Below are 15,772 nucleotides of genomic sequence, written 5' to 3' on the forward strand. Positions count from 1 at the left end.
ATTTTATATGGAAATAATTTTTTTGTGTGTTTCCTTGTATGGAAACACAAAAGATCCCAAATAACCAAGCAATCCTGAGAAAGCAAAGCAGAGCTAAAAGACTCAAACTCCTTCACTTCTGACTGTACTAGAAAGCTACAGTAATCAATACAGTGTGGTACTGGCACAAAGTCAGAAATAAAGATCAATAGAATAGGATAGAAAGTCCAGAAATAAACCTACACACTTACGGTCAATTAATCTACAACAAAAGAGGCAAGACTATACAATGGAGGAAAAACAATCTCTTCAATAGGTGGTGCTGGGGAAACTGGACAGCTACATGGAAAAGATGAAATCAGAACATTCTCTAACATCATTCACAAAAATAAATTAAAAATGGATTAAAGACCTAAATGTAAGATCAGATGGTATAAAACTCCTAAAGGAAAACAGAACACTTTGACATAAATTGAAGAAATATCCTTTTGAATTTGTCTACTAGAGTAATGGAAATAAAAGCAAAAATAACAAATGGGACCTAGTAAAACTTAAAAGCTTCTGCATAGCAAAGGGGACCATAAAAAAAAAAAACACAAACAACAAAACAGCCTATAAAATGAGTGAACGTATTTGTAAACAATGAAAATGATAAGGAATTAATCTTCAAAATATAAAACAATGTATAGAACTCAATATCAACAATTCAATTAAAAAATGAGCAGATCTCAAAAGACATTTATCCAAAGGAGATATACAGATGACCAAAAGTCATATGAAAAGATATTCACAAAGCTAATTATTAGAGAAGTGCAAATCAAAACTACAATGAGGTATTACCTCACAGTGGTCAGAATGGCCAACATCAAAAAATCTACAAATGATAAATGCTGAAGAGAGTGTGGAGAAAAAGAAAGCCTCCTACAGTGTTGATTGGACTGTAAATGGGAACAGCCACTATGGAGAACAGTAAGGAGATTCTTTGAGAAACTAAAAATAGAGTTACCATATGATCCTCCAGTCCCACTCCTAGACATATATCTGGAGAAAAACATAATTCAAAAGGATACATGCACCCTAAAGTTTATATCATCAGTATTTACAGTAGATAAGACATGAAAGCAACCTAAGTGTCCATCAACAGATGAATGGATAAAGATGTGATGTGTATATATATACACCCACCTGGGAGAATCAGTTCAGTTCAGTTCAGTTCAGTCACTCAGTTATCTCCAGCTCATTATGACCCCATGGACTGCAGCATACCAGGCTTCCCTGTCCATCACCAACTCCCAGAACTTGCTCAAACTCATGTGCATAGAATCAGTGATACCATCCAACCATCTCATCTTCTGTCATCTCCTTCTCCTCCTGCCTTCAATCTTTCCCAGCATCATGGTCTTTTCCAATGAGTTAGTTCTTTGCATCAGGTGGCCAAAGTATTGGAGCTTCAGCTTCAGCATCAGCCCTTCCAATGAATATTCAGAGCTAATTTCATTTAGCATTGACTAATTTGATCTCTTTGCAGTTCAAGGGACTCTCAAGGGTCTTCTCCAACACCACAGTTCAAAAGCATCATTTCTTCAGCACTCAGTTTCTTTATGGTTCAACTCTCACATCTATTCATGATTACTGGAAAAACCATACCCTTGACTAGATGGACCTTTGTTGGCAAAGTAATGCCTCTGCTTTTTAATATGCTGTCTAGGTTTGTCATAGTGTGTCTTTCAAAGAGCAAGTGTCCTGGGAGAATAGAATAGTATAAAACACTCAGACTTTTGAAACTTAGAATTTTATGAAGAATTTAATTTAGAATTTATATTTTCTCAAATTTGGCATATACAGGGCTGAATAAGTCTTTGTTCTGGGGAGTGGGCTATACTGTTATCCTGTGCATTATAGGATGTTTAGCAGCATTTCTGAGCAGCCTCTACTCATTCAGTTCATTTCAGTTCAGTCGCTCAATCATGTCCGATTCTTTGTGACCCCATGAACCACAGCATGCCAGGCCTCCCTGCCCATCACCAACTCCTGGAGTTTACCCAAACTCATGTCCATTGAGTCAGTGATGTCATCCAATCATCTCATCCTCTGTCACCTCCTTCTCCTCTCACCTTCAATCTTTCCTAGCATCAGGGTCTTTTCAAAACAATCAGCTCTTTGCATCAGGTGGCCAAAGTATTGGAGTTTCAGCTTCAGCATCAGTCCTTCCTTTGCTTACATCATTTCATTTATTGAAAGCCCAGTGTGCTTTCTCTCTTTATTTATTTTATTTTTTAAAAATATAAGTTTATTTATTTTAATTGGAGACTAATTACTTTACAGTATTGTATTTGTTTTGCCATACATCGACATGAATCCGCCACAGGTATACACGTGTTCCCCATCCTGAACCCCCCTCCCTCCTCCCTCCCTGTACCATCCCTCTGGGTCGTCCCAGTGCACCAGCCTCAAGCATCCAGTATCATGCATCGCCTGGACTGGCGATTCATTTCATATATGATATTATACATGTTTCAATGCCATTCTCCCAAATCGTCCCACCCTCTCCTCTCCCACAGAGTCCAAAAGACTGTTCTATACATCTGTGTCTCTTTTGCTGTATCGCATACAGGGTTATCGTTACCATCTTTCTAAATTCCATATATACACGTTAGTATACTATATTGGTGTTTTTCCTTCTGGCTTACTTCACTCTGTATAATAGGCTCCAGTTTCATCCACCTCATTAGAACTGATTCAAATGCATTCTTTTTGATGGCTGAGTAATGCTCCATTGTGTATATGTACCACAGCTTTCTTATCCATTCATCTGCTGATAGCTTTCTCTTATATTTTAGTTTGGAGCATATTTTCCTCTAGCTTTTTGAAAGTCTTCATGAAATGTCATGGTTCTTTATGTAATTTTAATTCTATCTTTCATGGAGTCCTTTGAATACTATATCAAATGCTTTCTCTCTCCTCACTCAGTCCTATGAAACTTTGAATATGTATAGGAATTCTTTATCTATTGGCTTTGGTGGAAGTGGGAAGAATGTTTGCAATTTCCTTTTGCCTAGGTTTCAGATAATTATCAGATTTCAGTTACAGAAAAATTGTTCTAGTATAGCAGTGACAGTTATTAGCTCTTTACTTTCAGAGGTAAATATTCTTCAGTGTTTAATTCACCCTGGCTCTATACCTATAAATAGAGGCTAACTCCTTAGAGATGCAGAGTAAACTTAAGAGGTACAACTGACACTTGGCTATAATATTTCAATGTTTACTTCTGGGGTCTCCAGTTAAATACACACAATTTTACCATAGCTCTAGATGTCTCCATGGAACAAATGCATAAAACACAAAAAGAGAATGACTTCCTTGTACCATTTGCCATTTATTGTAGTGAAAGTAAAAGTTGCTCAGTCGTGTCCGACTCTTTGTGACCCCATGTTCTTCTATAGAGTCCATGGGATTCTCCAGGCCAGAGTACTGGAGTGGGTAGCCGTTTCCTTCTCCAGGGGATCTTCCCAACCCAGGGATCAAACCCAGGTCTCCCGCACTCTTTACCAGCTGAGCCACCAGGGAAGCGCTTTATTGTAGTATATGTGGCTAATATGTTTTTAATGATATATATCATATACCAAAAACTTGGGCTGGGCCTTGACAATATGTTAATCCTGTGTCACTGTTTGTGATTTTGAGCTATTGTGTAAGGGATCACTTCACTTTATTTCCCTCAGACTCCTTTTTAAAGCTTCAAATGCCTCTTTATTCTGGAGTCTTTTTTAAAGTTAGTGACTAAGTGTGTATTTACCCTATTAGTAACTTTCATAATTTTGTAGATTTGGGGTTTTGTTTATTTTTATATGAAAATTCTGTAATGAGGTGCACTATTTCACAGTTTCCAAATGGTCAAGGATATCTATAGTGCTGGACATTTCATTACGCATCATGTCAATCTATCGAGACTGTACCATGTCTCACTATCTCTACCTTTATCACTCTGATCTAAGTCAGCATCATCTCTTGCTAGAAGTATTGCAATGACTTCTAATAATTTCCCTGACTGTATCCTTGAAGCTCTGACGCAGGAAGCAGCCAGAATGATCCATTTTCAGCTTACACTGAAAATGTAAGCCTGTTGTTCCCTAGTTCAAAATCCAGTTGCTTGTCTCATTTTGTATAATAACCAAAGCCTTTATAAGAGGAGATATATATATATATAATTTCAAGTAATGAGTTGGAAGCAAAATAACCACGTGTTAAAATTCTGACAAAGTTTGCACAGCTTAGCTTTGATGGACTTATTAAAAAAAAACTTAGAAATGCTGTAGTACCGAATATTATATTACATCAAGACTGGAGTTTTACATTCACCATCACAATGACATGACACATTTATCTCAGAGTGTTCATTCTGCTTTGAACTAGAAGTGGTAAATATTACTATCCATCTATTGTTTAATTTTCTTAGCATAGATTTTGTTGCTCAAAGAATTGACTGTAAACAGAAGTTGAAAAAAGATGAAAGAGAAGAAAAAACTATTTTTCAAAAAATAAATACAATTATATAAAACTTTAAGTTCTTTTAATTTCCTTATGGCGATGGAGTGTGGTATGTATTACAGCATCTACAGTGTTCCTTACTGTGGGTCAGTTGAAAATATGAAAGAAACTTCTGTAAGTGAGCCCTACCCTTGCCATTTAGTTATTCTCCTTTCACTCACATTCCAGGGCTCAGCTCCCAGGACCAAAACAATCAGTCTTTCAAAACATGAAACTGATTGAGGAGGTAATTTATAATAATTACAAGAGGGCAATTTTAAAGGGGAAACAGTAGGGGACGTTCAAAGGGAAAAGAGCAGCAAATTCTGGGAAGTGGGGAAAGGAAGAGGAATAACGGGAGGGGAAGAAAAAGAGAGAGGAGAGGAAAGGCGGAAAAGTTTTTCCTAGCCCAGAGACCATAAGTGGCTGAAGAAAATTAAAGAGGAAGACATAGGAAGAAAAGAGGCATGAAAATGTAATGGGGTTTGAGCAGCATAATTCTAATCACAGAGAAAATCCTCGTGTTTCTCAGCTCTTTGTATTCCAAGAACAGTTCCTTTGGTTTCTACTGAGAGATACGTGACCTCATACATGGTTGTTCTCAAAGATACTGTGTGTTTGCTCTTGAAGATTCTGCCATCTTTGCACAGCCCTGGCAGAGAGCCAAAGGAAGGGTAGAATGTGGGCAAGCTGCAGGATCCAATAGGAAGACTTAGTTCAGTCCTCACTTAGCATGTCTCCTATTGGGTGCTAGGAATTCCTGACCGTGAGGCATGCTTTGTTAGAAGGAGTCAGACAGGTTCTCCCTGTTCTTAGAGCTTTAAAAAAGTGTTTCATGCTTTGTGTTTCTAATAGTTACTACACATAAACATTATTCCTTAGGATCTGAGGCTCAGATTACTATAATATTTGAATATAAATGCTTCATATATAATTCCTTTTCTCTTTTCAGAAGTGAATTTTGCTACCTCCTAAGTGAAAGACAAAGCGGACTTGCTATCAGTGTGCATAATGAAACCAAAGTAGGATAAAGAAAAGTTTTCCTCTGAGTTTGATCATCGGCACTGAACATCATTAATCAGCAAGGGCCTTACGATACAGGCATCAATAAAGAGACCTTTCTATAACTCACTAACTGTCTGCATACTCTTGTCATTGCCACTTTCATTTCTTGATTCCTGAATGTATAAATGACTGGATTCAGGAAAGGAGTGAGAACTGCATAAAAGATAGCCAAAAACTTATCCAGGTGTGTGGAAGGAAATGGCCATGTATAGATAAAAATCAAAGGACCAAAGAACAGAGCTACTGCAGTGATGTGAGCTGAAAGTGTGGACAGAGCCTTAGATGAACTACCTGAAGAGTGTTTCTGAACAGTGAGAATGATGACAACGTAGGAAATGATCAGAATGAAATGAGCCAATAGAGATGAACTTACTGTTGGCCATGACCATGAACTCTAGTCGGTACGTGTCTATGCAGGCAAGTTTGATCAACCGGGGAAGGTCGCAGTAAAAGCTGTCCAACACATTAGGGCCACAGAAGGGTAAGTTTACCACAAAAGGCAGTTGAACCATGGAGTGGGTAAAGCCTATTATCCAGGCAGCCACTAAAAAGGAGATGCACATTCTAGGGTTCATGATGGTCAGATAATGGAGAGGCTTACATATTGCAACATATCTGTCAAAGGCCATGGCTATGAGCAGCATCATCTCCACACCACCAACGATGTGGATGAAGAAGATCTGAGCAATGCAGCCTCTAAAGGAGATGACTTTATGTTTTCTGAAAAGGTCATAAATCATCTTGGGAGAAGTGACAGAAGAAACTCCCAGGTCAATGAAGGAGAGGTTGGCCAACAGAAAGTACATGGGAGAGTGTAAATGAGGGTCACAAGTCACAGTGAGAATAATGAGAGAGTTTCCCATCATGCTTGCCACATAAAATGTGGATGAGAACACAAAGAGGAATAGCTGGATCTCCCAGGAGTTGGTAAGTCCCAGGAGCACAAACTCTGCCACCACAGACTGATTTGCTCCATCCATTAGCTTTGTTAGCATTACTACCTGAAGGAGGACAATAGAAAAAATGTAAATCATGATAATTATGTTAATAATAAATTAGAAGGAAAGGGATTACAGTTATGAAAGCCTATTTCTACATTAGCATTAGAACTGACCTAATATGCTCGTGACCTTAAAATGTCTTTACACAGGAAAACTGATGGCCATCATATGGGGCTATTCTTAGCGCCTAATTTTTTCTGCATTTAATACCCTCTGCTTCCTCCCAGGATTGATGCCCTGTTTTACTCATGAGATACAAGATGTTCAGCATTAGTATAAGGAATTCAGCCTCAACCCTTTGAATTTGGGTTCAAAACCAATATGATCCAATCCTAGTTACAATGAACTAATCACTACTGCCATCTCTTTCAAGCCTACAAACTTTCACCTGGCCCCACCCATGGGAACACATTCACCTTCAATATTACTTAAAGGTTTACCATATTTACACAGTTTTGGCTTACTATTAGTAGCTTTTATTTTATTGTCCCTGTATTATAGTGAACTGATAACAATTCTAACTTAACAAGTAGACTCTAAGCTTCTTGAAGGCAGGGATTTTGGCTTATTCATATTTGTACTCCCTAAAAAGTGGTCCAGAGAGGTGCAGGTCCATGAACTGTCTGTTACCAATTTGTATCATACCAGGTAGAAAGTCTGTGAGTCAGTATTTAAAAACTTCTCTAAAAGGGAACCCTCTTACACTGTTGGTGGGAATGCAAACTAGTACAGCCACTATGGAGAACAGTGTGGAGATTCCTTAAAAAACTGCAAATAGAACTGCCTTATGACCCAGCAATCCCACTGCTGGGCATACACACCGAGGAAACCAGAATTGAAGGAGACACGTGTACCCCAATGTTCATCGCAGCACTGTTTATAATAGCCAGGACATGGAAACAACCTAGATGTCCACCAGCAGGTGAATGGATAAGAAAGCTGTGGTACATATACACAATGGAGTATTACTCAGCCATTAAAAAGAATACATTTGAATCAGTTTTAATGAGGCGGATGAAACTGGAGCCGATTATACAGAATGAAGTAAGCCAGAAAGAAAAACACCAATACAGTATACTAACACATATATATGGAGTTTAGAAAGATGGCAATGATAACCCTATATGTGAGACAGCAAAAGAGACACAGGTGTAAAGAACAGACTTTTGGACTCTGTGGGAGAGGGAGAGGGTGGGATGATTTGGGAGCATGGCATTCTAACATGTATACTATCATGTAAGAAATGAATCGCTAGTCTAGGTTCGATACAGGATAAAGGATGCTTGGGGCTTGTGCACTGGGATGACCCAGAGAGATGATATGGGGAGGGCGGTGGGAGGGGGGTTCAGGGTTGGAAACTATGTACACCTGTGGTGGATTCATGTCAATGTATGGCAAAACCAATACAGTAATGTAAAGTAAAAAAATAAAATTATAAAAAAAAAGAAAAAAGAAAAAAAAAAGGAAAATGTATACAATAAGAAGCAATTGGTAGAAAAACATTGCTGAAGGGTTCCCCATGAAGTTCCCCATGAAGTTCACTTAACTAAAAATGTATTTTTCAATTTAAAAGCTATTTGAAATTAAACATTTTCTTCCTCCACCTGAAAAAAAATAAAAATAAAAACTTCTCTAGTAATTTGATATACAGTGATGCCAAGTTTTGTACTTTATAAAAGTAATAGTCCATGAAGAACTAGAAATAAAGGGAAAAATCTTATCCTTTAACACAGGTAATTTGAGAAACATTGTCTTAGGGTTCTTAGCATATGATCTGAAAATCTTAAAACTATGAAATGCACAATGTAGTGGAAACCATTCTCTGTATAAGCACTTATCCCAATATCATGTGATTATTAATTCTAGAGATACAACATAACTTAGTGAAGGGAATATGGGTTTTGGATTTAGATTTCAAGATTTATACTAAAGTTCATCCATTGATAGCTGTATCTTGGACAAGTTGCTTAAATTCTTTGAGCTTCAGTTTATTTACCTATGCAATTGCAATTAGTAGAATAACTAATGCATCTAGACATAAGGTGATAGTAAGTGAGGAAGTGTTAGTCGCTCAGTCGTGCCCTACTCTTTGTGACCCCATGGACTGCAGCCCACCAGGCTCCTCTGTCCATGAGATTTTTCAGGCAAGGATACTGGGAGTGGGTTAAAAGTGCCATTTCCTTCTCCAGGGGATCTTCCCGACCTAGGGATCGAACCCACGTCTCCCAGATTGCAGATAGATTCTTTACCGACTGAGCTACAAGGGAAGTTAGGTGATAGTAAGTATTCAATAAATATTATGCTTACTTTATTTCACTTGCCCTCATAGCACTCAGTACATGAGACGTAATGACAGTGAATAAGAAAATAAAACACTATTGACATACAGGGAGTAGCAGACTTTTCTATCAGAAAATATATTTCATAAATAAGAAAAATATTAATATTTACATTTTCTTAGAAATTATCTTGTATAAGTTTAATTGATTTGCTCTCAAAGCACACTGTATTCTAGCAGTATTAACAGATATGTAATTGTTTGTTCAATTTCTCCTTCCCACCTAGGCTGCAAGTTCTACAAAGTTAAGAACTGCATCTGCCTTCCTCAGTCCCATTCACTGAAAATTTATAATAAAAAATAATTGTTTGCTAAAACTCTGAATAACAAGTCAAGTTGTCCCTTGAACAATATGAATTTGAACTTTGTGAGTCCATTTACATGTGGATTTTTCCATAAATATACAAAAATATACCCGTAGAACATTGTGCAAAACTTATATTGAAGCGGATAGCCTGTCCTTATATAGACATAAGGTGATTAATATTTAATATAAAATTAACAGTGTGCTAGTTTCCTTAATCTTTCATAACTTGGGTTTCTAAAATTACTTTACTATATAGTAATTGGAGACACTACCTATCAGTCTGTGATCACAAGTAAGTATGTTTTAAAAACTCTAACAATGTTTCCAATGCTAAGTTATAAATATTATTGTGATGCTGTATACCATAAAGGGCTTCCCTGATAGGTCAGTTGGTAAAGAATCTGCCTGCAATGCAGGAGACCCTGGTTTGATTCGTGGGTCAGGAAGATCCACTGAAGAAGGGACAGGATACCCACTCCAGTATTCTTGGGCTTCCCTGTGGCTCAGCAGGAAAGAATCCACCTGCAGTGTAGGAGACCTGGATTCTATCTCTGAGTTAGGGAGATCCCCTGGAGAATGGAAAGGCTATCCACTTCAGTGTTCCAAGAGTATATATTCTGGCCTTGGAGTACAAAATAAAGCAGGGCAAAGGCTAACAGAGTTTTGCCAAGAGAATGCACTGGTCATAGCAAACACCCTCCTCCAATAACACAAGAGATGACTCTACACATGGACATCACCAGACGGTCAATACCGAAATCAGATTGATTATATTCTTTGCAGCCAAAGATGGAGAAGCTCTATACAGCCAACAAAATCAAGACCAGGAGCTGATGTGGCTCAGATAATGAACTACTTATTGCCAAATTCAGACTTAAATTGAAGAAAGTAGGGAAAACCAATAAGCCATTCAGGTATGACCTAAATCAAATCACTTATGACTATACAATGAAAGCGACAAATAAATTAAAGGGACTAGATCTAATACACAGAGTGCCTGAAGAATTATGGATGGAGGTTCATGACATTGTTCAGGAGGCAGTGATCAAGACCATCCTCAAGAAAAAGAAACGCAAAAAAGACAAAATGGTTGTCTGAGGAGGCATTACAAATAGCTGAGAAAAGAAGATAAGCTAAAGGCAAAGGAGAAAAGAAAAGATATACCCATTTGAATGCAGAGTTCCAAAGAATAGGAAGGAGAGATAAGAAAGCCTTCTTCAGTGATCAGTGCAAAGAAATAGAGGAAAACAGTAGAATGGGAAAGACTAGATATCTGTTCAAGAAAACTAGAGATACCAAGGGAACATTTCATTCAAAGCTGGGCACAATAAAGGACAAAAATGGTATGGACCTAACAGAAGCAGAAAATATTAAGAAGAGATGGCAAGAATACACAGAAGAACTATATCAAAAAGATCTGCACGACTGAGATAACCATGATGGTGTGATCACTCACCTAGAGCCAGACATCCTGGAGTCTGAAGTCAAGTGGGCCTTAGGAAGCATCACTATGAACAAAGCCAGAGAAGGTGATGGAATTCCTATTGAGCTATTTCAAATCTGTAAAGATGATTCTGTTAAAGTGCTACAGTCTATATGCCAGCAAATTTGGAAAACTCAGCAGTGGCCGCAGGACTGGAAAAGGTTAGTTTTCATTCCAATCCTAAAGAAAGGTAATGCCAGAGAATGTTCAAACTACAGCATAATTGCATTCATCACACATGCTAGCAAACCAGACTTCAACAGTATGTGAACTGTGAATTGCCAGATATTCAAGCTGGATTTAGAAAAGGCAGAGGAAGCAGACATCAAATTGCCAACATCTATTGGATCATCAAAAAAGCAACAGGGTTCCTGAAAAACATCTACTTCTGCCTCATTGACTACATCAAAGCCTTTGACTGTGTGGATCACAGCAAACTGTGGAAAATTCTTCAAGAGGTGGGAATAACAGACCACCTGATCTGCCTCCTGACAAATCTGTATGCAGGTCAGGAAGCAACAGTTAGAACCGGACATAGAACAACAGACTGGTTTCAAATAGGGAAAGGAGTACGTCAAGGCTATATATTGTCACCCTGATTATTTAACATATGCAGAGTACATCATGCGAAATGCAGGGCTGGATAAAGCAAAAGTTGGAATCAAGATTGCTGGGAGAAATATCAATAACCTCAGATACACAGATGACACCACCCTTATGGCAGCCTCTTGATGAAAGTGGGAGAGTGAAAAAGCTGGCTAAAACGCAACATTCAAAAAACAAAGATCATGTCATCTGGTCCCATCACTTCATGGCAAATAGATGGGGAAACAATGGAAACAGTGACAGACTTTATTTTTCTGGGGTCCCAGATCACTGAAGATAGTGCTTGAGGCCATGAAATTAAAAGACTTCTGCTCCTTGGAAGAAAAGCTATGATCAAGCTAAACAGCATATTAAAAAGCAGAGACATTCCTTTGCTGAAAAAGGTCTGTCTAGTCAAAGCTATGGTTTTTCCAGTAGTCATGTATGGATGTGAGAGCTGGACCATAAAGAAAGCTAAGCACTGAAGAATTGATGCTTTTGAACTGTGGTATTGAAGAATATTCTTGAGGGTCCTTTGAACTGCAAGGAGATCAAACCAGTCAATCCTAAAAGAAATCAGTCCTAAATATTCATTGGAAGGACTGATGCTGAAGCTGAAACTCCAATCCTTTGGCCACCTGATGTAAAAAACTGACTCATTGGAAAAGACCTCGATGGTGGGAGTGATTGAAGGCAGGAAGTGAAGGAGACGACAGAAGATGAGATGGTTGGATGGCATCACTGACTCAATGGACATGAGTTTGAGCAAGCCGATGGACAGAGAAACCTGGCGTGCTGCAGTCCATGGGGTCACAAACAGTTGGACACGACTGAGTGGCTGAACTGAGTGATATACCATAAAATTTTATAGTGATTCATTCATTATCAAATCAGCAAGGCTACCATGAAACAATTGTGTTGATTACTCTAGGTTACTCTGAGGCAATTATATTACTGCTTCTTCATTATCAGTATATAAATTGTTATGATTAAGTATCAGTCTCTGTCCACTTTATCTTTTCTTTTTTGATGTCTAGTGTTAGTAATATGTGTAATATACACAATATTTTGTATCTTACAAGATATATGGATGTAGGTATAGACAGATGATTTATCGTATAAACAGATGATGTAAAGTTACAGTGCTGTAAATATATTTTCTCTTCCTTATTACATTTGCACACTACTATACTAAATGGCAACCCACCCCAGTACTCTTGCCTGGAGAATCCCATGGATGGAGGAGCCTGGTAGGCTACAGTCCATGGGGTTGCAAAGAATTGGACATGACTGAGCAACTTCACTTTCACACTTAAAATAGGTAACCAACAGGGACCTACTGTATAGCACAGGAAACTCTGCTCAATATGTTGTAACACCCTAATTAGGAGAAGAATTTGAAAAAGAAACAGATACATGTATATGTATTATAAGTGAATCACTTTGTTGTACACCTGAAACTAATACATTGTTAATCAATTATGCTCTAATATAAAACAAAAAGTTAAAAATATCTTCTTTCTCTAGCTGACTTGATTTTAAGAATATAGTATGAATGTGTGTGTGGTCAGTTACGTCTGACTCTGCAACCCCATGGATCCCGATCAACGGATCAAACCCACATCTCCTGGATTGTGGGTATATTCTTTACCCACTGAGCCTTGAGGGAAGCCCAAAAAAGAAGAGGGGGAGATATCAAAAATATTGGTTCTGTGAAAAATTGGCTAAAATTTTCAGTGATGTCAAAAATAGGACGTAAATAAATAGCCTTCAACATAGGAGCATCAGACTGCAAATCTTATAGTAATATGTAATAGCAGATTATATACTTATAACAAGTCAACAAAGATAGAATGGATATAACTGGATGTTTAAAAAAACATTAAAATATCCCTGATTGTATAACTGGTGAGATGCGCTAAAGACTGAGAAGAGTTCTTAAGAGACAAAAAAATTAGAGACTAGATTATAAAAGTGAAGGGATAGGAAAAGAAACTATGTTAAAAGGAGTACCGAAAAGAAAGAAGTATTACAGAAAGTATGTATATAATGACAAGAAGAGAAAAGACAAGGACCACTTCATGAGATAGTTTAAGACTATCTTTCATGACTTTCTGGACCCACTCTTCAGAAATTTTATAATCATAAACAACATTTAATACTGTATTTCAGGTATCTTTTAGGCACTCAGTCTCTTGGAAGACATTCTCCATAAGCCTTATCAATTATACACATCAATTTGTAAGGTTTATTTGCCCTTTGGATCTCCAATACCTTCAACTACTTAAGAACTGGAATTTGAGGAAAATGAGTTTACAGGGTAAAGAACTATAACCATGAAGCCTGATAGGATAATGCTAATAGTGATTTACTTACCGTGAAATAAGTACTGAAAAAAAGAATGCTTAGAAGAAGTCAAAATTAAAATTTCCCTAGATGTACTAAGAGGAAGAAAAATATACATCAAATATCATAATACAGAAACTCACAGTTTAAAGTGTGAAATTCTAGATGGAGACACCAGGATATGAAGTCTAGTCACCTCTTGTTTACTCACTAAGTCGTGTCCAACTCTTTCGTGATGCCACCGACTGTAACCTGCCAAGTTTCTCTGTCCATGAGATCTCACAGGTGAGAATACTGGAGTGGGTTGCCATTTCCTTCTTCAGGGAATCTTCCTGACCCAAAGATCAAACCTGTGTCTCCTGCATTGCAGGTGGATTCTTTACCATTGAGCCACCAGGGAAGTGCCATGATGTCTAGTCACCTAGGAGTCACTTAATATCTACAAACCACCTCCTGATTCGGAGAAGGCAATGGCACCCCACTCCAGTACTCTTGCCTGGAAAATCCCATAGATGGAGGAGCCTGGTAGGCTGCAGTCCATGAGGTCGTGAAGAGTCGGACACAACTGAGCGACCTAACTTTCAGTTTTCACTTTCATGCATTGGAGAAGGAAATGGCAACCCACTCCAGTGTTCTTGCCTGGAGAATCCCAGGAACGGGTGAGCTTGGTGGGCTGCCGTCTATGGGGTTGCACAGAGTCGGACACGACTGAAGTGACTTTGCAGCAGCAGCACCTCCTGATTGATGATGTTGTAAAACCCGATTCCCTTACAGATTGGTTTTTCTCAAAAGAGAAAGTTGTTTGTTTTTCTCAAACACGTTAATTGTAACTCTTTGTTAAAGTAATTAAATATTCAGATATAAAAGAAAAGACCCAATCCTTTTGCCTTTTATTGTGATTAATTCCCTTTCTTGAGCCATATAGAATCAACGTCTTCCAGAAATAGATTCTAAGACATTTAATCTTTATAGATAAGGGAAATATTGGCAGCTATGGTTCCAAATTATAGAATTATTAAGCTGAAAGGGGACTATGATGTCTTTTGGTTTTGAAAATCTAGACTATCATTGCTGTAAATTTCCTTCTCAACCTAAAAATATTGAGAGGGTATAATTTCCCTCAGCCCTGCATTTTGTTTAAAAATTGTCATAAATTTGTCTCCACACCTAAGTAAATATCTGCCTCTCCTAAATTAAGACCAGTTCTTTTTTTTTTAATTTTAATTTTTGCTTTATTTTGCTTCACAATACTGTATCGGTTTTTAAAACTGTGTGCAATAAAATGATTTTCAATGTCTCTTTCAATTAACTTTTTATGTACATAATCTTGGCAAACTAAGCTTTCAGTTTTCGAGACTCAAAAACTCAATCCCTTTTACATTTTCTCTTGGGATCTCTTTTTTCGTGTACTTCCCATGTCCAAAAAAAAATCACATAAGTCAACTCTCTCTAAACCTTCTGCACTCTACTTACAGTTTAGAGACAAAATTAAAAAATCAAAATTCTAAAGTTATAAAGCACTTAAGAGAGTAGTGGAGCCAACCGATATTTAAGTTTTCATTTTATTTGTATACTTTCCATATCATAAGATGACATTTACACTGGAAATAATTTATTCAGTTTCACATTTTTGGATATCTCTTCTATTCAGGTAGCTCCTATTCAGACTTTTTTCATCTTGAAAATTTTACAAGTACCTAATTAATTTTTTTTCCCGTTTTAAGATTGGTTTATAATTTATCTCTTTTGAAAAACTAATGGAGATGACAAGAACGCTTGTTTTCTTAGTTTCTTATGTCAGCAATTTTTCTTACCTGTTTATCAAACTACAGAGGATGAGAATCATTCAGATAATCATCCTGGCAACAGAGTGCTAAACCCCAAACATTAAAAAATCATTTGACTTTTCCTAATATCTCTCATGTTACCCTAATGCAAAAGCTGTGTGACTCTAGTAAAAGGTCAAAGTCAGTTTACTTTCTGCAACATATCAATACCCCCTTTACACTTATACTCCACTGCTTGTCAATTTGTTACCTCAGACACTAGCTACCCAGTTTTAGGATAACACTCATGCATTTGAACATATGACTCACATCCTTAGCAGCTCATATCTGACATTAGCATTACTTTCCTTACTG

The 15,772-nt window shown here is 37.5% G+C and overlaps 1 pseudogene; it reads right to left on the reverse strand.

Annotated features, from left to right (window-relative positions):
• Positions 2,983-6,626, reverse strand: LOC102188321 (annotated as a pseudogene).

This window comes from Capra hircus, chromosome 10, assembly GCF_001704415.2.
Source record: "Capra hircus breed San Clemente chromosome 10, ASM170441v1, whole genome shotgun sequence".
In the NCBI taxonomy this organism is placed as follows: Eukaryota; Metazoa; Chordata; class Mammalia; order Artiodactyla; family Bovidae; genus Capra; species Capra hircus.